Consider the following 23498-nt stretch of genomic DNA (forward strand, 5'->3'; position numbering starts at 1 on the left):
CAAAAGCCACTGATGTGCTTTTATAAGTGACTCCCATACAATAAATGAAAATACGACTTGTCAGAAAAAGAACATGCATTTTTAATGAATGCTCTTTGTTTTAACATATTATGTTTGGGTTCTCTCGAAGTATGTTTATGCTATTGTGCTATGTTTCTTACTTCTTGAGACCTATCCACCGCGTTTTAGGTGTGCTCTTGTTTTTCCTGCTTATTTGGACGGGAGTCCGCTTGTTTTGGGTTTGTTTTGAAGGATATTCGGCTTCTTTTTTCCTTCCGACCTGGCAACGCCGGGCAACACTGCACATCAGCAGCAATGGCGGATCAGGATTCGAGCGTGTGCCGGAATTCGAAAAACAAGCCACAATAAGGTAAGGAGGCGGTGCACAGATGTTTTTGGGTTTATTTATTTGCGAATGAGGGTTTCGCGGTGCATGCTGGCGATTTCCGTGTCGATCAGGACCCCTAAAAGTGATCTTGATTTGCTAGGCAGACGGAACTGCCTTTGTTGTTCTAGGCCGCCGTCGCTGTCAGAAGAGGCCAGCTGCTGCAGGCGCAGGGGCCGGTGATGACCGCAGATCACCGAGACAGATAAGGAAACACTTTACAGAGCTATAGCGGCAGCACACACTGGAGTGGGAACCGCACAGGAGAGCAACCTGGGGTTTGCCATAGGTTTGTAATTTACTGTGACTGCGCTCGTTTCAGGTGGCTCAGCCCCTGTTGTACAATGCAGGCAGTGAAACTGCAGCTTGGGGAAGGCTTCTTACTCCTCCATGCCATGATAGCCAGGCAGAGCAGCTTGCGCGCAGACAGTATGAATGCACTCTAGGTAAACTGGTATGTGGACAACCATTTCTAAAGAGGTGATTTATGTTGTATATTATCTTCCATATCTGAGTTATTGTGTCTCTTGCAGAGAAAGACACAGCTGTTTATCGTGTACCTTAATTTTGCTGATTTGGAGATGAGAAACTGCTTTTGTCTAAATTTGAGTCACCAGTAATGTGGCACATGTATGTTATGTTGTCCAAAAGTACTTCAGTCAATAGTTCATACAATAGACTTGTGTCGTCGTACCAAACAACAAATGTGAACATGCCAAGCACCTATATACAGAATAATCGCAAAATACTGTTCAGACAAAAAGCAAGGTTACAGTGATGGTTTTACCCTGTTTTTGGTATTTGTTTTCCCTCCTCATCCCGATCATTTTGAAATGAAGGTTGCATCTGTGCATCGCCTTGTAAGCGTGAGCATCCCCTGGGGGGGAATAAGAAGGTAGTACATTCTGTATCAGTTTTGCAGCTTTCGATCCTATGCATAACTTATGTCTTGTACTTTACCCCCATTAGGCTTGGTGTCTTCTAGATGTACCGTAGTACTTCCAAACACACTTTTAATATTTGCTGTGTCTATATGGTAGCAATTGGGCTGGCGAGTCCATAGCAGTTAATGGCGTCAAACCGACCTTGTTATTTTAGCTACACGCCAAATAGCTCAGAGATCCATTAAATTTGTGCATCTAGGTATCTTTACAGCCAAGCCACACATGCCACTACGCCAAACAGTAGCCATCCTTGGAAGCTTACCTTCTCTTTTTTTTTTGTTTTGTGTTTGTTTTGCCACTGAACAATGTATCGTGGCATGTGTGACTTGCTTAAACGGTTTTTATTTTTTACCCACCATAACTTTGATGTTTTACGTACATAGCTATATCGACCACCAAAAAGTCGTATGCAGTGAGAAAGTCGTCTGAGTAATCCTGCGGCTGAAATAGCCACTGTTTAAAATGGCCCTCTTACCCCCGGCCCCCAAAAAAATTAATAAATAAAAAAAACGTTTGAAAGTGCATATTCAAAAGCGACTTTTTCCGCCGATTATTCACGGCGAGTTTTTCACAGGAAACTTATGGGTTCTATGGTAGATCTGCATTTCACATTTTAGAGCTTGGAGCTTTATTTGCGCAGAACATGTTTTCAACCACATGCTTGTGGTTGTTTTGGTTTGGCACTTTTTTGTATTTCAAAATTGAAAAAACGCAATGCAGCATTTGTCTAATTTTTGAGGTTTTGTTAATTTTCTGTTAGAAGGAACATACATACTAATTCAATCTTCTGGAGATGTGGTGCACTCCTTTCGTGACAAAGCTGTTTGCATTCTCTTAGAAAAAATGCATGAAATTGGACATTTTAAAAAGGAAATCGTGTAGTGCCATGAGGGAATACAAATTCATGTTTTTAAAAGCAATGCAACGTCTATTTTTTTTTATTGAATGATGTAGTTTCTGACAAACTTTTTCACTCTTATTTATCAAATTAACTTTCGATTCATTCAAATTAAAATCGCTCAATTCCTGAATGGATAAAGATCTATATACATTATTATTCCTGTTATCCATTGTTGAATAACTCTCTAAAAATCAGCAGTTTATCATTTCCTGATATGATTAGGGACTGTCGCTGTTCTGTGTGTAAGCATCCCGCCAAACGGCAGTCTTTTATTTTTTTTCTTGCAGAGCTGTACAGTCCATAAAAAGGTGTTGTAACGCTTCTACATGGTCAGGCTGAGTGCAGAATCTAGAGAAGATCAGTGTTGGTGGCAATTGTTTAGTCTTGACCAAAATTTCTCTTGTAGGGAGGATGTTCAAACGCAATCTCGTGAAAGTGTCTCTCATTGCCTTCTCTAAAAAGATTTGCAGGTACTGGGGCAGTTGATTCAATGAGCGAGTCTCAGTTTCACTGTTCAAGGCAAGTTGATATGATTTTTGATGTTGTGTACAAATCCAATCGTTTCTTAATAATTTTATTTTGGCGTTCTGCGGGCGGTTGACTAACATATATCTGTGGACATTTCTTCTTGTTTCAATGTCTCGATGCAGGCTTCCTGTCACATGTTTAATACTGTAACTTTGATCGTTGTGTTTATCACACATTTATGTCCATACAGCAGTGAGCATCAAAAGCAAAACTTGGACCTCCACTGTATTATAAATCCATATGTATATTTTGAGTTGTAGATGGAATTTCGCAATGAGTAATCGTTTGCACTTTGGATTTCAATCAAAGATCTTGGGCGGTTACTGTTGCATTTCAAGTTTCGTTTTAACATACCCCATTTGGTAGCGTTGGTGCATTTGTTTCCTCCTCCCCATACTAGGCTTTAAGCAGCATCAAGAATGCCCAATAATATTTGTGTTTTTCTCTATTATGGGAGATCTAAATGATGCTGAATATCTAATTACAAGATTATAGTTTGTGATCACATTCAACACACTTTCCGTGGTATGTGTTCACACATGAGGGTTGGAAATGGCAGTATATTTAACTGATTTGCAGCAACCACTTAGATTTCCTTCAATATATGTATGTTGTTCCCTCTGGCTGGTAAACGTGAGCATTGTATAAACAAGCCAAAGATTGCAAACATCAGTAATAGCAAATAAGACTTGTCCTTAACTCTCTGGGGTGGAGAGGTTCTTGGATCTCCTTTGAACATTCTGCAAATAAGAATCTAGCACAGATCCACAAAACAATGTTTTTCAGTAAGTGCTTATGCTGTGTGCCAATATACCACCTAGATAAATTCATATTCAAGATGAGTGACCAGTTTTAGTTTGCCAAGAGTTTTATAATGCGCATCATTGTGTTGTCCCTGTGCAAACTCTATTGCATGAAATCATATACTAGAAAGTACAGTGGCATTGGAATGTTATCTAACATAAGTATCCTGCAAGAAATCGGTGTTATCTATTTCCAATTGATTGAGAAACCCTCATTGGCAAGAGTGTTGGGGAGGAGCACCCTCCCCTTCTGGGCATTGGCATTTTTTCTGCATACCAGACATTGGCAGTAATGGTTTGTGAACCAGAGGTTGTTTTTTTAATATCTTAAATTGCATGAACAAATAAGATCCAGGTGCGTGCTCCTGGGTGAATAGACGTACATCAGCATGGGGGTAAAGGCAGACTGTCAAAGGAACATTGTGCAGTATTGACAGATGCTTGGGTGTAACAAAAGCAGTAGGCAGAGGGGCGGGTACAGTGTGTTGGATAGGCTGGTTGACCATCAGTGTAGATGGAGCTTTGGGTGCCGATTTGAATGCATGGTTGTTCTTAAGATTTTTGGTGTCCGATGGTAGCTAATTCCAGTGGTGTGGGAAAAATGGAACCAAGAAGCACGTGCTGTGCGAGGGCAGAGGTACTGTTGAGGAGGATTTGTGGAGCGAGATTTGGTAATAGGGATGCAAGTCCGTTAAAAGAATGAGTAGTAGGAATTCTAACAGGCGCCGTTTCAGCATTGGGACGTAATTGAGTGGTACATTGAGAATGTTGTCAAGCACAGCCAAATGGTATTCCATCGCTTCCCGCTCCCTACCCTCTACATACCGTGGGAATGGAACATCTTTGTGCGACTCCTTGCTTCTTTCTGTAAGGCTTAAGTAAGTACAAGAGTTTCACTTCACATACATTTATGCATAACTAAAATTACTTCTGATGCTGAAAAAATGCTAAGTGCATCACAGAACCGTGAATGGTTTCCTCAGTTGATTACTGTCTCCCTTGGGTGCTAACGTTTTTAAAACACCTTTGTTAGCGTGTGGTAGCTTGACAAAAACAGAACATCTTATATCCTTTCAGTTTCTTGACTTAACATTGATTCCGTATTTCTGGGTGTATCGTATAAACCAATAACCTTTACTTACTCACTCACTCTCCTCGGATCAGCACACATCATGTGAACGTCATTGTGGCGTGGTAGCTACGAAAGCACAGTAAACATAGTTCCATTGTCTGGTCGCACTGTCATCAGTCTATGAGTTTGTTCCATGGTGATTTCTTGGGTCTTGCGTTTTGACCCTATGGACTCCCTCGGTTGGGAATCGGAGGCTGTTGCGAGATATTTATTTTTGAAGTCCATCTATAAAGCTTTGCATTGGGCGGCTTTATCATGTAAGGGTGCCGTGATTGTTTCCATTGAGTAAATGTTTGAGGCCAAGTTGATCCATTTATTCTTTCCCGGAACTGTTGTGGATTTCCATTTAATCACTAATAAGGCCCGAGCTACCAGCAATAGGTGGGGGGTTAGACCTTTCACTCTGATCCAGTCATCATCGTCTCTTTCTAGGCTAAATAGTATTAAATATGGGTCGGCATCCCTTTGAATCCCGTCTATTTCTTTGATCCACCCAAGGACATCGTCCCAGAACACTTTGATGCGTGGGCAACCCCACCACATATGCCAGTAATTGGCTATTTCTCCACATTTTCTCCAGCATCTTGGGCTCATTGTTTGAGTCATTTTGGAAAGCCTGAGGGGGTCGTATTGCCACCTGTGTAAGAGTTTGATGGCATGGAGTTTGTATTGACTGGATATGGGGGTTTTGGATGCAGCGCTACACAATATTTCCCATTGGTCAGGATGTATCTCTTCTCCAATGTCTTTTTACCATCTAGCTCTTAGGGGGTCCGTGGATCCATCTCCTGCCGCTATTAACTCTTGGTACATTGCAGATATGAGGCCTTTCATTTCAGATTTAGAGTCTGAGTCTTTCGATTGGGGTAAGTTCTCTCTTAAGTTTGTCTCTCCATTCGGACTTCGTTAGCACACCTTTTAGTTGGATATACTGGAATGTGGATAGAGTACCTATACCCAGTGCCTCTGTCGGATCTGGTAGAGTGATGTACGAATCTTAGCGCTGCAACTGCCCCACCCTTTCTAGGCCTGCCTCATACCACGATTGGAACATCCCCACGTTGGGAATGTGATGGTTTATACCAGGTGCCATAGGTGGCTGAGCGGGGACGGCCAGGTAGTGATTTTGCGCATTTCCTTGCCTGTTCGCCATATACTCCATATGGTGCTCAATATGGGGTGGCCTTTGATTTTCCTTTGTACCCTTTTGTATGGGGTCCATAGCCATTATGATACCGTAGCTGGGGACAGGTAGTTAATGTTAATGTTGAAGGACATTTAAATGTCCCGCGCACTATCACCACCGGAGTGGTCCCTTGGCGCTCGTGATTGTCCATGTGCACCCATTGGAGGTTTTTACGATCCCTGCTGTGTGTAATTAGGAATTTGCAACTGGGCGGGTTTGTAGTAAGTTCTCAGCTCAGGGAGCCCCACTCCTCCCTTTTCTTAGGGAATTGTTAATGTAGTGTATGGAATTCTTGCCTTCTTCCCATGCCATATGAATCGTGTCATAATCTTTTTGGCTTCCATGAAGAACCCTTTCATTATCTCAACTGGTAGCATTTGGAAGGGGTACAGGATCGGGGGAGACATACAATTTTGACAGCATTAATTCGCCCTAACCAGGAGATCATGAGTTTATTCCATTTTTTCAGATCGGCTGCGAATCGCCTGAGAAGCGGGGGGAAATTGGCTTTGTATAAGTCATTCAGGGTTTTTTTTATCTGTATGCCCAGGCATTGCAATGCGGTGTGTTCCAGTTTAAGGCCTAGAGGGAGGAACTTGGCGTCATTCTCTTCAGCAGACCCCTGCAGGGGGAACAGTATGGACTTGGTCCTATTGACTTTGAATCCAGAGAATTGGCCATATTCGTCTATTAGGTTAAGGGCATGGGGGATGGATTCCAAAGGATTAGTTGTGTGTAAGAGGATGTCGTCTGCGTAGAGTGCTACTTTATATTCCGTTGCCCCTAGTCGCATTCCCTCTATTTTAGGGTCAGCTCTCATTTTTTGTGCTAGGGGTTATAAGGAGAGTGCAAATAGAATTGCAGAGAGGGGGCATCCCTGCCTAGTCCCTCGTTTCAGTTTGAACCATCTGGTGTATTCTCCGTTTACAAATATTGACGCCTTGGGGGATGTGTATATCGCTCGTATTCCATCTCAAATTCTCGGGCCTATTCCAACCTTCTGTAGGACTACTCCCAGGAATTCCCACTCTACCCTATCAAAGGCTTTCTCTGCATCGATTGATAAAAGGGCAGGATCGCCAGGGAGGCTGTGAGCTGCGTGGATGAGGTGTAATGTTATCGGCTTCCTGTCTCCCTAGAATGAACCCGACCTGGTCAGGGTGAATCAAGTGGGGCATTAGTGTTTACAGTCTTGCAGCCAATACTCTGGCATAGATTTTGGCCTTGAGGTTAAGGAGGGAAATGGGGCGGTAAGATCCACAGTGTTTGGGGTCTCTCCCATCTTTGGGGATCACTGTTTATCAGAGCTCTTTTGAAAGAATCTGGTGCCACCCCGTCTCTATTATCTCATTGAGTAGTTCTGTTAGATAAGGTGTTACTTGCTTATTAAAGGTTTTATAGAAGCCAGCGGTGTAACCGTCTTCCCCTGGAGATTTGCCCAGCGTTAACCTTTTGATTGCATCCTGGATTTCTTGTTCAACGATTGGGGAGTCGAGGAGCTCGGCCTCTGCATGCGTTATTGTGGGCATGGTGATGGAAGATAGATAGGAGTTTGTGTCTAATTGGCCAGGGGCTAATTCGGAGGTATATAAGGTCTCATAGAAATTGGCGAAGCACTCTGGGATAGCGCGGGGGGTGGGGGAGGGCGGTGAGCCGAGGGGGTGGAGTCCTCTATTATTTCCTTTACCTTGCGTTCCGCTCTTTGCTCCCTAAGTCTGGCGGCTAATAGTGCATCAGCCTTGTCGCCCTTTTCGTAAAATTTCTGTTTGAGAAAACGCAATTTACGTACTACTTGGTCGTGTTCCAACAACCGGAGTTCATCCCTTTTTTTTTTTTTGGGCTGCCTTCATTTTACTGGGGTCCACCTCAGAGTCTTTTCTTACCTCTCCCTCTAGTTGGTGTATTTCAGCCCGTAGTCTATCTTCTATGATCTTTCGCTCCCTTTTATTAGAGGATCCCTCTCGTATTAAAAATGCCTCTCCATGTGTCCTTCCCAGCTTCCCACACCGTTTGTTTGGAAACCTCCCCATTATTATTTATTTTAAAGTATTCATCAATTGCGGTCTCCAGTTCAGTTTGAAAAATCACATATTTCCAGAGGGTCTCGTTGCACCTCCAGGTCCCTCCTGTAACAGGTAAGTCTGCCCAGTTGATATCTACTAGTACCATGTCACGATCCGACCATGTTATCGGGATGATATCTGAATAGTGGGTGGTGCTTGTGAGGTCGGTTGTGAGATATATATATAGTCTATGCGTGTGAATATGTTGTGGGGGTTCGAATAAAAGGTGTATCCGCTTTCGCTGGGGTGCAAGACCCTCCACACATCTTTCACTTCATACAGTTCCATCATTTCGGACAGATCGGTGCAATCTCCCCTATATTGGTTTCTCGTTTCAGGTTTACCTGGTTTCCAGTCTTTGGACGGGTCAGCCCATTGGTTAAAGTCACCGCCCAGGATGATATGTCCTATGGCTTCTAACATTATTTTAGGGATCGTTTTCTCAAGGGATGCGGCCTGTCCGGTGTTGGGCGAGTATACTGTGGCAATTGTTACTTTTACTTTCGCAATTCTTCCCGTTATCAGGAGGGCACGACCTCCCACATCAGACCATGTCTTATCCACTTCAAATTGAATTCCCTTCTTGAGTAAGATTCCGACACCTCCCTTCCTGAGCAGACCTGAACCCCAAAACTCCAGGCCCTCCCCAGCACGCTTCGCTCCTCTCCCTTGGCAAAAGTTGTCTCCTGCAGGAGAAGGATGTCAATATTGGATCTGCGAAACTCCCTGAGCACCAGTGACCTCTTGGTTGGTGAATTCAAGCCTTTCACATTGAGTCCCTCTCTTTGAGCTCATCAGATGATGCCATTGTTGATTATTTTTGGGAAGTTGCTCACGTTTAGTGGCCAGACAATTACACGCTCTCCCAGTCCCACATTATCCTTGGTATTTCGGATTAGTTCAGGTGGTGCTACTACCGTTTCCAAGTTTCTATTCCCCCCCCTTCCATCCCCCTCACTTCCCTTCCTGAGTTGATTGTGTTCAAGTGAACCCAGGAGTTGAGGATGCAACATTTGCAGCCTGTGACAGTCCGGCTCGGACTTGATGAACGTGTTCAGTCCAGTGTCGGACCATCAGTTGGGACCGTTGCCTCACGGTCCCAATCAAGTATACCATCACTACATATGATTGAGCCCCCTTCCCGTCTCCCCCCCTCCCCTCCAACATCATATATTTCAAAAGTAACAATAAAAAACATACAAAGGTGTAACATTACGTGCATTCTCCGGCCCTTTCTCCGGAAGTTTGTTACCCCCCTTACTATAGGGGGGAGCTCTGCGGCCGGCTGCCCCCATGTCGACTACATTCCTGGCTCTCAGTCCCACTGGGGGTCTGTTTCCGGTATTTCAGCTGAGGATTTCGATGCGTTGGCTCGTGAGATTTGTGAGACTCATCTTCATTTTCTGGCTTCGGGCGTGTTGTTAGGGCGCCTATATTTTCTCGATCCTTTCACCCTTTTTTCTCCTAGGGCCCTGGAGCTCCCATTGCATTCCAGCCTGCTCGGTTTCACCTCCTTCGCCATCCCTCGGGCCTGTTCCGAGAATGTCTGCAATGCAGTCTTTGATCTCGTCCTCGGATCAAAGGGTTATTTTCCTGCTTCCGTGCTCAAAGGTGAGTGAGAAGGGGTATCCCCACCTATATGGCGTGCCCTGTTCTTTGAGCCATTTTGTCAGGGGGCTGCAGAGGCGTCTAAGCGCCAGCGTGAGTGAGGATAGGTCCTGAAATATAGTAATTTGGGCACCTCCCATTGCGAGTGGGCCTCCCGATCTGGCCTTCTCAAGGATACTAGTTCTGTCTTGATATCGGTGGAATTTGGCAAGGGCCGAGCACGGGCCGCCAGGGGGTCCACCTGCTCTGTGTATTCGTTCAGTTTATTTTGGGCTTGTCTATTTCTTCATCTGCCGTTAGGATTTTAATGATGTCATGTATCATACATTTGAGGTTCTTCAGTTTCACCCTCGCGTTCCGGAATTCCCCAAAAAGTAGGTTATTCCTTCTTTTTCTGTTTTCTAAATCGTCAATTTTTAGGCGTCATCTCCTCCTCCCTTTTTTCAATGTTCCGTATCCTTATGTCCATTTGGGTTTCAAGGGTGTCTATCGAGGCCTGGTTGTTCTCGACACCCTCCAGTCTCTCTTCAATTTTGTCCATTCTCTGGGTGATCCTGTCAATTTTACCGCCAAGATTGGCTCCCATGTGTTTTTATCTCGCTTAACAATGCAGCAATGCTTTGGCAGGCCTAAGATTGATTTTGTACTCCTCTCCCTAATAACCAGCCTCAGGCCTTCGTTGCAGGGTTAGTGTGGTGAGCTGTGTTGCTCTAAGTCGGCCCGAATTGTCAGAGCGTCGGTGGCCGCATCAATCCTGTTTTGACTTGGCCTGTGCTCTGTTGCCATGCCTTGTAACTCTGGAAGGGGGGTGCCACCCTCCTTTGTGGAGGTGTTTGAGGCTCGCCTCTGATGGGGGGGGGGGGGGGAGGCTTTGGTGTGCTTATGTCCCTGGGGAGCTAGTGTGTGCTGGGGGGCGGGCCCCTCGGGTCTTCTCCCCTCTTCCCCCTGCCGGGTGCCGCCCGCGGGGAGTCAATGACGGCTCGTGGCTTCCCGGGGACAGCGGATCCCCTATGGAGGGCGCCTGCCCGCTGGGTGCTGTGCGCATGGATAGCAGGTCGGTAGTACAGCCTCGTGGGCTTCACCGCTCCCTGAGTGTGGGGGGGTATTTCCTCACCTCTGTTCTTTTGGAGGCCTTCCCAGATCTTCAGGGACACACAGGTTGGTTGGAGTGTCCTGCAGGGGGCCCCTTCTGCGCTCTCTGTTTCTCTTGCCTGCACACGGCGTGCCCCCCCAGATGGTTGGAGCACAGCGGGGGAAGGAGGGGAGGGGGTGCGCTGTGGGCCACTTGTCCAGGCCGCTGCCGTCTCAAGAGAACCACAGCTGGGCCGCCTGGTTACTTGTACGGGGTTTCACTTTCACTTTAGGTGCTTAGTGAAGCGTGTATTTTCAGACGCCGATTTCTCTGCCTTTCCGGGGTCGATTTCACCCGTGTTTTTTCCTGGATGTTGGGGGACGGTGGGGGGGTCCTTCATCCAACTCTACCACAGTTTGTCTCCTGGGGATGGTCACGAGACGGGGGCTCAAGTTGTCTCGAGGACCTACGGCCTCAGAGCTCACACGGAGGCAGAGCTCATCCGTGCGCCCCCTGGTGGCCAGTCCGGCTTCTGAGTTTTAATGCAGTTTTAAGGATTCAAAAAAGGCCACAATTTAGCGAAATAATTATCCAGCTGAAGTTGATTATGCATTTTCTTGTGAAACCTTCTTGTGGTTTAGGACATAGGAAAAAGAGAAACAACAATAATGATGGTTATATCGGCATTGTAACAATCCTACCGTACAAGACGAGGGGGGTGAAGTGCAGGAGTGGGGTGCCCGAGGGCAAGTGCTTGGGGGTCGGGGGGGTGGGACTGGTCCGGACCAGTCGCAGCGGCAGAGAGACGTTGGCACGGTAGGGGGGGGAGAGCAAAGTCTTGAGAAGTTTCCAGAATTTACGGTCTGGTTCAAGTCTGTGGGAGGGCAGGGATGCCGTTCCAGAGGGAAAACCTGCTGAGGAAAGGGATCTAACTCCCACTCACTGCTTGGAGAAATGTCTGACCTGCAGAGAGTTGGAGCTAGAGGGACGAAAAACTCTAGCAGGGAGGCATTTGGGGAGAGGAAGCTGGATGTAGTGTTCCCAGGCCCCAGACAGCCTTGTGGATGATGCAAAGGGTCTTGAAGTTGATCCTTGGGGTCACTGGTAGCCAGTGGAGAGATGCGGTCCCTGGGCTTGAGGCCAAGGATAAGTCTTACAGCCCTATTCTGGGTTCGTTGAAGGGGTCGAAGGGAGGAAAGAGGCAGATTGAGGAAGTAGTCCAACCTACAGAGAACCAGGGCTTTGGAGATGTGAGCTTCTGGGTGAAGGTGAGAAAAGGGAGAATGCCTCTGAGGAGGTGAAGCAGAACGTTGAACTTCTTGGCAAGGTCAGTGATGTGTGGAGAGAAAGAACGGGAGGAGTCAAAGATGACCCCACGTTTATTTTGCCTCACAAGTGAGTGAGTGGAGGGGACCCCCAAGGAGGGTGGCCAGAGAGGTGGTGCGGGGGGGGGGGGACGGGCAGCAGGCATTCCAATGAGAAGGATCTCTGTCTTACTGGCATTAAGACAAAGATCATTGATAGAACACCACACCTGAATAGCCGTTGTGTATGAGAGGAAGGAGAGGATGGCAGCTGAGCCGGAGGGGCTAGGTAACTGAAGAGCCATGGCAATAGGATAGAGCCCTAAGGGACGCCACAGGTAGAGAGTGAGTTGGAGGAAAGGAAAGGACACGTTTGCACTTGGGAGGGTCTGTTTGAAAGGATGGAGGTCAGTCACGCCGGTGCGTGATGCCTAGAGTATCATGGAGACAATTTGAGGATGGAGTGGTTGACTATGTCAAAGGCAGAAGAAAGATCGAGGATGATTAGATCAGAGGGAGCGTTTGGGTCCAGGTTTCAGAGCAGGCCTTGACAGGTGTTCAGGAAACCAGTTTCCATGCCTCTGGATGCGCTGAAGTCAGGTGGTCATGGAGGCAGTCCGCCATTTCAGTGTGGAGGGTTAGTTGGGGGATGACCAACTTCTCCATGAGTGTGCCCAGAAAAGGGGTGATGGTGAGACATCACTAGTTAGCCGTGCAAGAAGAGTCAGCAAATAGCTCTATTAGGAGAGGGTGCAGTGCTTGAGGGGTTTTGGGAAGGAGCCCGTGGCAAATGAATGGCTACAGAGGTCAGCCAAGCTGGTGTGAGAGGGGCAATGTTGTCCTTGATTCTGGAAGAGCAGGGGAGCACCTATGAAAGAAGAGACTTCCATAGAGCAGACTACTCCTAGAGACCTCTTCAAGTGCAATGCAAGAGAAGAATGAGAGTATGGGGAGTATAGGTGCTTTGCTTACATGGATTTCAGTGTTCATTGGCACTACCTAATGTGACTTGCGCCAAGAACTATCGAAATAACTATTGTGTGTATCTTATATTTGTGTGATGCAAACTCTGCTCTTGGTTATTCAACACCCTGCCAGATGCTACAGAAACTCCTATGTGAAAGTGAGAACACGAGCACTATGCATCTCGGCTGTAAAAACAAATATAAGTGCATTTGAAAAGTGGGTACGAGGGATCATGAAACGTATTGGTGTGGAACATTTTTTTTCGTTTATAGCATATGATCTTAAAATTGCATAATATTTCTGTTCCTCTCATTGGTTTCAAACTTCTATGTCTCAAAAAAGTCTACTTAATATTCTGTGAACACGCTGTTCAGATGGATTTCTCTAATCTTGCCTGGTTGAGCGATTTGAGGAGGCCACCCTAATTATGGTGAAGAGGGAACTATGAGGGTAGCCAAAACCAAATCAAGGTTACTGTGGCAAGCAGTCAATCAAGGCATTCTCCTTGAGAAGGGTCGGGGGTCCCCAATAAATCCACACAATATATAATCTCGCTTATTTATATAATTCCACAGTGTTCCACCAATCTGCACCAAATGGTGCATAGTTACTGGTAGAACCTTCTGGACATTACTGGCTATGACATTTGGATGCCCCAACCCTTCACGCATGAGACGGTTGCCTAAACTCAGCGAAACATCATGTCGTAGAAGGACCGGACAAAGCTTGTTTGAAGCATCTCACCACAAGGAACAAAACTCGAAGGTCACAGACTTCAAACCACGTTTCAAGGCCCTAGGACTTGCTGTTTCCAAGATGTTCGCAACGCACTGCACCAGGGTGAGTTGATGGGTGAGGAGAGCGCATAGAAGGTCCCAGTATGCTGCAGCATGCCAACTCTCGCCTCCCCTACATATCAGTTCTGGGGTATGTCAGCCAGCCACATGCACCCATTCTCATTGCAGTTTACTTTAGAGTGCAAAGCACATCCAGCGATGAGTCTCTACAAGGAATACAATAAGCAGTGTCCATTATCAATTTGCTATGCAATTCTGTAGATTTGCTAATTACATTGAAACTTGTGTAGCAAAGTTTGCCTTTTAGTTACCCTGTTCAATAAAAGCACTGCTCACCCTGAATTCCTCTCTGGCTCTCAATGCTCTCGCCACTGCAAGTTCAAAAGAGGCTAATGGAGAGGGCGTGCAAATAGAAATCATCTCCTCCAAAGTACCAAACGCCTGTGTGGGAGTGCAATGCAAGATTTCCTTAAAACAATTGAAAACCAGTAGTAATTGGGATGATACTTTTTATTAAACTAATTATATCCTCTTTGGCAAAGATATATATTATCTTTGGCAAATACAAGTATGTGTAACTTTGTTAAAAACAGCCCTGTAGAGGGAGGCGTTGTTTCTGGAATCTGGAACCCAGGATTCACAGGAATCTCTAGTCACAGTGCAAAATGCCCTGAGAAATGTGGCATTGGTACGTTGCCAAATTCACGACAAGGCAGGGAAAAATCTGGCCTGGTTGCACAAACGCAGGGCAGGGGTAAGGGATCTGTACAGACCATACAGGACACTGGGGATGGATGCTAACGGAGGACTCTGACATTGCTGGGGCATTCGTATCCTTTTAGGAGGAGCTGTACTGCCCCCCCCCCCAAAACCCCCTCTAACCCCTCAGTGTTATGGCCCATTATAGATGGACCAAATATCCTTGACTCAATAGCGATTTATCCCGCCTCTCGGAACAGCAGATGCTGGGACTCGATTCTGAGATCACGGAGGAGGATTCTTCCCTGCTTCAATCTGGCAAGACCCCGAGACTGAATGGGTTTTCCGGTGGAAACTTGGAAGCGACTGGGAGAGTCAGTGATGGGGTCCATGCACTGCATGTTTACACAAAGCAAAAAGAATGGATACCTCCCCCGGGACCTCAGAAAGGCATGTATGGTAGTGCTCGCCAAGCCCAGAAAACCACTGCAACTCTGTGCTTCTTACAGGCTGATATCGCTAATTAATGGGTAGACCAAGGTCCCGGTGCTGGAACTAGCTAATCGACTACTGGGAGTGATAGACTCCCTAATCAATGCACATTTATACCCTCTAGATCCACACGATGAACCTGCGTAGGGTGCAGTTTGCCATCAGTCCGGCCTCAGCGATACCAGACGCACTAGTGCTTTTAGCCGTGTACTTTGAGAAGGCATACAACTCAGTTGGGTGGGACGCCTTATGGGGCGCATGGGATTTGGGGACCGCTTCATGTCATGGGTCAGGCTATTGTATGAGTCTCCGGAGGCAGTCTTGCGTGTGAATCTAGGGTCTCGACTATCCGTGTGGGCCCGAACCCCGGGGACTTCCTACGCCTCAATCTGCAACTGGTGATTGATTGATTCTCAGCTGACGTGGTTCACTGGCAATCCCTTCCACTAACACTGTTGGGCAAGGTGGTCTTGTTCATGATGCTGATGCTCCCGAGGTTCCTTATGTCCTTCAGAACACCCCACTCCTTGTCCCCCACGTCCATCGATGTCTTTCTGCAGGAGTTCCGTGGGGGGCACAACAGCCTCGCATTGCTCTCAAAACCCTTCAGCGCTCAGGTTGGGAGGCGAGGGGGGGGAGGTTTGGGGGAGGTTGGTCTGCCCTGCCTCCGCAAGTATAAATGGGCAGCGCAACTGTAGGTAGTGAATGAATGACTTCATGGCGACCCTAGGCTTCACCATATAGGGGGGGAGCAGGAGAATGGGACATAACACACCCCTACAAGTACTGTATGGGGATGGGAAGGGAACCACAGAATTGTTGCAGATGACGCTGCACATCCGGCAAACCTGGGCAGTGGTCACCATTACATTGACTGGGGAGGGAAGCTGAAACTGGACCAACCCCTCTGGAACAATAGGTACATCCCGGAAGTCCTGAAAATGGGCCATTTTGTGAGGTGGGAGGAGAAGGGGGTTCAGGCAGGAGGAGCATCTTCATGCATTTGGTACAGTGCAGGATAGGTTTGTTACCAAACAAGGATTACTATAGACCTGAAGTGCTCCTCCCTGGAGGCTAACTTTTTCCCAAAACAAATTCGAACTAAGGTCACTTCCACACTGTATCAGGTGCTTACTGCTTTCAGGGCCCAGGCGTTGTCCCGACTTCGAGAAAGGGGAGAGGGATGTGGGTCCACTGGAGCCTGAGGAGTGGGTGGAAGCACTCATGTTTCCACGGGACATCGGAATAGCTGGGGATATTCGCTTAAAATACTACAGCAGGCATATTACTCCCGGGCAGCGTTGCGGTGGGGGGTGTGGGGGTGGGGGGTGTGGGGGGGGGGGGGGGGTGGTGGATAGTGGGGTGTGGTTGAGATGTGGGAGGGCAGAGGGTGCCTTCCTCCACATAGTGGAGTTACGATGCAATTCAGGACTTTTGGAGGAAGTGCATTCATAAGACATCGGGGGTGCTGGGGTCTATTGGTGCTGTTGGGAGTCTGGTGGGGGGTGGGGGGGTGGAGTTTACCAGACATGAAAACATTCTCGCTGTAGTGTTGGGGCTAGGGAAGAGGCTCATGGCTGTGAGCCCCTGGGCCGACGGATGTGCGTCCCTGGAAACGCAAATCTATAAAGCAAGAGGTTGTCCTTGGAAATTCCAAAAAGTGTGAGGGGGATGGGTAGGAGACGAGTGAGGGATAAAAATGTATTGCCCTGGAGGTTGGACTCTGTCCCACTACGCATAAGATGGAGCTATTGATTGGCACTGCCCTTCCCAGCCTTACCTGTGACCTCTGTGTATGTACTACAACACTTTTGACATGCTGCAACCAAGTTTTGGCGATCTTTGTTTGCTTGTTATGTGTTCTATTGGAAAACAAACAGATTTATTTAAAGTCCTTTAGTCCTGCAATTCCATTCCTAACAAAAGTTGTTGCAGTATTACAGTATTTCTGCTGTAAAACACTGCATTGTTTCCATGGTTTACAGTAAAGTTCAGGTTAGTGCATCTAAATCTCAGTGTCAACTAGATTTTCTTTTGTTGGGGAGGATGCATCGTACTTGAGAAATGCGGCTTAAATATATTTTGTCTTTGAATGTCACATGCATTGTGCAGTCCTAAATCCACAGTCAATGTAGGCTGTATACTTTAAATAATGTAATTTTCCTTTTGTCCATTAATTGAATCAACATTTACGTATTAAATTATTCACATTCAGCAGTATCAACTGATTAAGGATTACTTTATTTAATGATTCATTTAGTGATAATTTTCCCCTTCTTGGAGTGCACTGCAGTTTGCCTGATTGTATTTAGGCGAAATCTTTTCGTATTCTTTGCTTTTTGCTTTGTCCTCTTAGCCAAGGACAATACTGGTAGTTGCACCTAAAATAATTTGAATTTTGTAAACTACTTGAGGAATTTAGGACTCTTTGTGCGCCCCTCCCACCCTGCTGTCTTATTGATTAGTGAACACTTTCGAAAATGTACATGGTCACATAGCCAACGGCTTTTAATGGCAAATCTCGGGAGGATAGCTTAAGGGGGAACGTGCTGGCCTTGGAAGCAAGACATCAAAACGACAGCATGGATCCAGAGCATGGGGGATGACCCTTCGCACTTAGTTTATCATTTGCATTACATTGATAGAATGCCTTCACAATAGTTGAACACTTTTTTTATTCCATATTTTTTATAAAATTCCAAACATAATTGTAATTGGTTATTCTTTTTTTATCAAAAACTTTATTTGATTTTTCAAAAACATGAATAAACATAACAAATATCTCTACATTACAGGAAAGGGAAAAGGAAGGGTAAACGGCACCGGGGAAGAGAAGGGGAAAGGAAATATGGGGCCTTAGCCCTAAGGGCCATCAAGTCTACGATGCGGGAGCACATGAAACAACTTGTGCGTGCCAGGCTCGCTAATCCGGCGTTGGCTTGTCCAAATAGTGCACCTTACTCGTTACATCTCTACGGAAGCTTAGCCATCCTCTTCCCATCTCTGCCATATTTTATCTGCTTTTTGCGGGCATCCCCACGCAGCATACACCCTGCGTTCCATTATCACACAAATGTCCACGTCTGTGACCCATTGGTTGTAGCAGGGTGTTCTCTCAGATCCCCATAGCTGCGCAATGTTCCTTCTAAGGACTGCTGTTGCGGTCGACCAGAGCAGTTTCTCATAGCGGGTCAGATCGCTTTCGTCGGAGATCCCCAACAGGAGCTGTTTGCACTGGCTTGCTCATGACCCTGGAGAGCTTGTCACAACACTTCCTGCATAACTGCTGTATTTTGTCGCATTCCCATATGATGTGGAAGAAAGTACCTTCCTCCCGTTTGCAGCGCAGGCATGGTGCATCCGGGACTCTGCCCCAGCGGAAGAGTGCCAATCTGGGATAGTAGATGCGATGTAGGATTTTGAGTTGGACCAGTCGGAGTCTCGATGAAATGGCCACTTCCCGGGGGTACATTAAAGCTTCTGTCCAGTCCTCAGGTTGAAGTGGGCCCACGTCTCGCTCCCATCTGGCTTTTATGCTAATCAGTTCAGGCGTGGCAAAGGATGTGATTACATTGTACATGGTTGAGGTAACTTTCCGCTGTATTTGGTCTTGGACAATGTTGCGTTCTAGGGGGGTGCAGTCTGGAATATCATTGATGGCTTGTCGGTGGGCCTGCAGTGCATGTTTCAGGTGAGTATAGTGGTATTCCTCTGCGGGTAGGAGGGCGAATTCAGAGTGCATTGTTTCAAACGTGACCAGTTTCTGCTCCCTTATTACGTCTCCAACTCTGGTGATACCACTTCGGGCCCATGCCGTCCATTTGGGTAGCTTCAATATTTCGGGGAGGAGGCTGTTGTTCCACAGAGGTTGGGCTAGAGTCAATTTTGCATCGCAGCCTATGTAGCGGTGTGCTTCGGTCCAGATGCGTGTGATGTGCGTGTCCATGTTGAGAGCAGGTGTGTGGCGCCGGCCGCGATACAGAAGTTCCAAAGGGGAGGTTCCTCTCTGGGTGATGATCCTTTTGATGTGCGGCAGGTCTCTGTCCCCATGGAGCATGTCGTTCACCACTGCCATCTGACTGGCCCAGTAATAGGTCTGCAATCTGGGCAGCCCAATCCCACCCTCCCAGATGGACCTTTGCAGGGTAGAGAGAGCAATCCGCGGATGACCTCCGCTCCACAGTAGCTTACGAAGGATACGGTCAATCTTAAGGAATTCCTGGTGTAGGATGTGCAGCGGAGCATTTTGCAGGATGTACAAAAACTTGGGGAGTGCGATCATTTTGAATAGGGCTGCTCTGCCCATCAGAGTTAGTGGCAGGGAGATCCAATGGCGAGTGTCCTCTGCAAATCTCGTCACAACAGGGTGGAGGTTCAGCGCTGTGTAGTCTGTAAGGTGCTTCGTGATAATTACCCCCAGGTATTTAAACTCTTCTGTCGCGATCTGGTAGGGGCAGTCTATGGGGCCGGCGGCTGCCATGTTGCCTATGGGGAATAGGATCGATTTGGACCAATTCACGCGTAGACCGCCGAAGGCTCCGTATCTCCAACATCTGTGTAACTCTGTGGCAGGAGTTGCGTGGGTCTTTCAAGTAGATAAGCAGGTCGTCCGCGTAGAGCGAGACCCTGTCCTCCCACGTCTGACCAGCGGAATCCCTCCCAGAGCAGTGTGTCTCGTAGGAGAATGGCCAGGGGTTCGATGGCTATGGCGAAGATCATTGCTGACAGGGGGCAACCCTGTCTAGTGCCTCTGCCCAGACTGAAAGGCTCCGATTGCCAGCCATTAACCCTAGTCCTGGCCATCGAACATCTGTACAGTAGTTGCACCCAGTTCATAAAGTTTTCGCCAAACCCCATGTGCCCCATTATGTCCCAGATGGCCTCCCATCTCACTGAATCGAAGGCCTTTTCGAAGTCGATTGCCAGCAAGGCTAACGGCCCTTGTATACTGTCGGCTTTCTCCAGTGCCGCCTGCAGTTTGTGGAGGTTCATGCGTGTCGATCTCTGGGGCATGAAGCCGCACTGGTCCGGATGGATCAGAGAGGGTATCACCTGTTGCAAACGATCTGCCAGTATTTTAGCAAGAATTTTGGTTTCGCTGTTTATGAGTGAGATGGGCCGGTATGAGTTGCAGTCGTTGGGGGGGCTTGTCCGGTTTGGGCAATACGATTATTGTGGCTTCTCTTAAGTCTGGGGATAGGATGCCCCGTTCTTTTGCATGTTGATACATTCTCAGTAGGTGAGGGGCGATTACGTTGGTCCCCACCTTCCGCCACAATTCTATCGGAAAGCCATTCGGGCCTGGAGACTTGCCAGTTTGGAGGGCACACATAGCGCACGACACCTCATCCTCCGTTATATCCCTCTCCAGCAATTCTTGTTGTGCCTCATTCAGAGTGGGGAAGTTAATTTCATCTACTATTGACGTGTCCATGCGGGTGGTGGGTTTCTTATAGAGTTCAGCATAATAATCTGCGAAACCCCGCAATATGTCTTGATCTGACACTAGTGGACCTGGACCCCCTACTCGTTCCTTACATTCCCTGCTCCTTACGTTCCAGCCACGCTAGCATCTTGCCAGCTTTGCCGCCTGTTTCATATATGCGTGCCCTCATTGCAGTGTGTGCGTGTTTGGCGTTGTCAAGTGCTATGTTCTGGAGCAGCTTCTGTGCTCGGAGTAGGGCTCGGTCCGTCTCGGGCGTGTCCTGGGTAATATGTGATTCTTCTGCCAGTTTAACCTGTTGTTCCGCCTCGTGTACCTTAAGTAAGTGCTGTTTCTTGTATGCGGACGTCCAAGATATGAGTCCCCCCCCCCCCCCCCCTTAGTACTGTTTTGTATGCCTCCCATAGTGACCCAGGGTCTGCTGCAGTATCGGTGTTTAACTCGAAATATGTTTCGGTCGCTTCTTGAAGTTTAACTATCAGATCCGGATTACCCAGATGGCAATTATTCAGACGCCAACTAGGCAGGGGGTCGGTCTAGAAGTTGTGATTTTCAACACCACCGGGGAGTGATCAGAGATGCCTCTGGGTAGCAGGTATGCTTCTCGTGCTCTGTGCAGGTCAGTTGATGGGATAAAGAAGTAATCCAGTCTGGACAGTGAGGCATGAGCCCCAGAATGGAAGGAATATTCCCTGGAATCGGGGTGGAGATCTCTCCATACATCACACAAACCCGGGGCGTTCGTGAATGTGGCAAGTTTGGTATGTATGCCGGGGTTTCTATTGCGCAGATGGTCTAGGGTTGCGTCCATGACTTCATTAAAGTCCCCTCCTATTATCGTAATGTCGGAGGAGTCCTCCGTGATCATGGGGGAACTGTCGGTGAGTAATGGCGTTAATAGGGTTGGTGGTGCATAGATAGCAAGTAATATGATGGAGTTTCCCCATAGCATACCCGTCGCATATATGTACCTGCCTCCGGTGTCCTGTGTCACTGTGTTCAAGTGGAAGGGAAGATTTTTAGGTATCAGGACCCCACGAGAGCCCATTGTGAAGCCTGCATAGAGTGCGAGTCAGTAGTTTGTGCGTTTAAATGGGGAACATTCTGTACCTGCAAGGTGTGTTTCAGCTAGAAAAACTATATCTGGTGCGTGCCTTTTCAAGTATTGCCCTACCAATCTGCGTTTGATTGCATTGCCAAGCCCGTTGACATTCCAGGCTAAGAATATGAGTGTTCTGGCTGTGTTGGACCTAGTGTTATTTGATGCCATCACTGTCTACGAATGAGAAGGTGTGTGCCACTGGTGGCGGCGCCAGGCGCCGAGTTTGTGTGTTTTTTGCTATTACCCCCTTATTTGACTTTAATGTATTGCGTGCTTGACTGGCCCTTTCCATAACTAAACATAACAAACCCATAACCACCCACCCTATACTCCTCCCAACTAGAAGCATCGGTCGCCCGAACAAGGAAATACAAGTTGTCACCGGACAACTCGCATGAAACAAACTAAATTAGAGGTACAAGTTACTCCCCCGTAACTCAAATGCAAAGTGCCTTCTAACTAAACTCCAAGGAAGGCTCTTCCCAGGGGGGGGGGGTTCTCTTTCTTGCGCCGTATGCTGGTGTTTTACATTGTGGGGCGCCTCCCGTGACCCAGTCGGGGGTTTGGCTCAGATGCGCCCGTTTGGTGCAGCGGAGCGCTCCATCTCTTCGTTGCAGGGTGGGCTATTTCTTCAATGTTCATCCTGTTCCACAGCTGGCACCGGATCCCCCCCCACTCCTCCCGCTCCGGGTCTCTCCTCGGGGAGGCCCGCCGTGACCCGTGTCGGGATCTGCCTCTGTCTTTGTGGTCTCGTGGACCAATCCCCTTCAATATGCGCCTCGGCCCACCTCCGGGCTTCCTGTGGGTCCGTAAAGTGAACTGTTGATCCCTTATGGTGAATTTTCAGTTGGGCCGGGAAGAGGAGGCCGTATTTCACTTTTAATTGCGCCAGTTGTCTTTTTAGTGGCTCAAAGGATTCCCTTGCACGTTGCACCTCTCGGGTATAATCCGGGAAAAAGGCTATTCGCGAGCCATTGTGTGTGATCGACCCATGCGAGCGCGACATTTGCAGGAGAGCATCTCTGTTGCGATAGTTAAGTAATCTGGCGATTATTGTTCGGGGCGGAGCGCCTGGGATCGGTCTGCCCGAGGGCATCCTGTGGGCCCTCTCCACCGAGAAAAACTTTGAGAAAGAGTGGGGATCAAAAATGTCAGTGAGCCATTGTTTGAGAAATGGTTCCATGCACTGCCCCTCCTCTCCTTCTGGCAGGCCCAGAATGCGAACATTATTACGGCGAGACCTTCCCTCTCCCTCATCAACCTTAGCTTCCAGGGTCTTCAGGCGGGTCAGGGCTTGGGCCATCTGCCTGTTGATCCCAATGATGTTATCCTCTGCTTCTGAGATACGGTGCTCGGCCTCGTCGGTTCTAGAGGTTAACGTTTGTAAGTCATGCCTCAGGAAGGAGACATCTGCTGCAATGCTGTCCATCTTAATCTCCATGGAGGAGCGGGAGATGGCGATGGCTGCCATGACATCCCGTAAGGAGAGAGACTCATCTTCTGGAGGGGAATTTGTTCGTGTTGTTGCTCCCGCGAGGGCCGGGGCTGTAGCAACCGCAAACTGGTCCATGCTACTTTGGGTAGATGCTTTCCTTTGTCGGTCTTTCCCCATCTTGGTGTGCGCTGGACACCGCGGTGGGAGGGATCAGCGCCTCCGTTGGTGCCGCTCCTCGGTGGTTCCTCCCCCAATTCTGCACTATATTACGGCTTGTCCTACAACGGGCGCAGATGTCAGGTGGGGCTTGTGTTATGGGACTCTGCCCAGTTGGGGCCGTGAGCACCCCCCGCGGAGAGCACTAGGCGAATCCCCCCAGTTTCTGCTGGGTTCTTTCCTCTTTGTTGGCTTGCGCTGCCCCTCCGCACTCTCAATCCCTCCACTCCAGGTATTCCTTGGGATGACTGCACGGTGATGGCGGGAAAGGCCGAGGGAGAAGGGGGCCACTTACTTGCTTGGTGCGCTCCGAAAGCGCCTCTGGTACAGGCACAGGTCTCCACCCGCAGGTCACTCTCCGCACGGCGCTGCAGCCCGAAATCATGGGGCGGAGGAGAAGACCTGCCACGCACGGGGCCGTC

General features: G+C 47.9%; 1 protein-coding gene across 3 annotated transcripts in view; it reads left to right on the forward strand.

Moving 5' to 3' along the window:
• Positions 1 to 285: 285 nt before the first annotated feature.
• VANGL2 (VANGL planar cell polarity protein 2) overlaps positions 286 to 23498 on the forward strand; it is a 903169-nt gene continuing 879956 nt past the window's right edge. For all 3 annotated transcript variants that reach the window (XM_069635423.1, XM_069635422.1, XM_069635424.1), the window contains exon 1: positions 286 to 370. The gene's annotated coding sequence lies outside the window, so the exon portion shown is untranslated. The remainder of the gene's footprint in view (positions 371 to 23498) is intronic.

This window comes from Ambystoma mexicanum, chromosome 1q (genome assembly GCF_040938575.1).
Source record: "Ambystoma mexicanum isolate Mex_15411 chromosome 1q, UKY_AmexF1_1, whole genome shotgun sequence".
Taxonomy (NCBI): Eukaryota; Metazoa; Chordata; class Amphibia; order Caudata; family Ambystomatidae; genus Ambystoma; species Ambystoma mexicanum.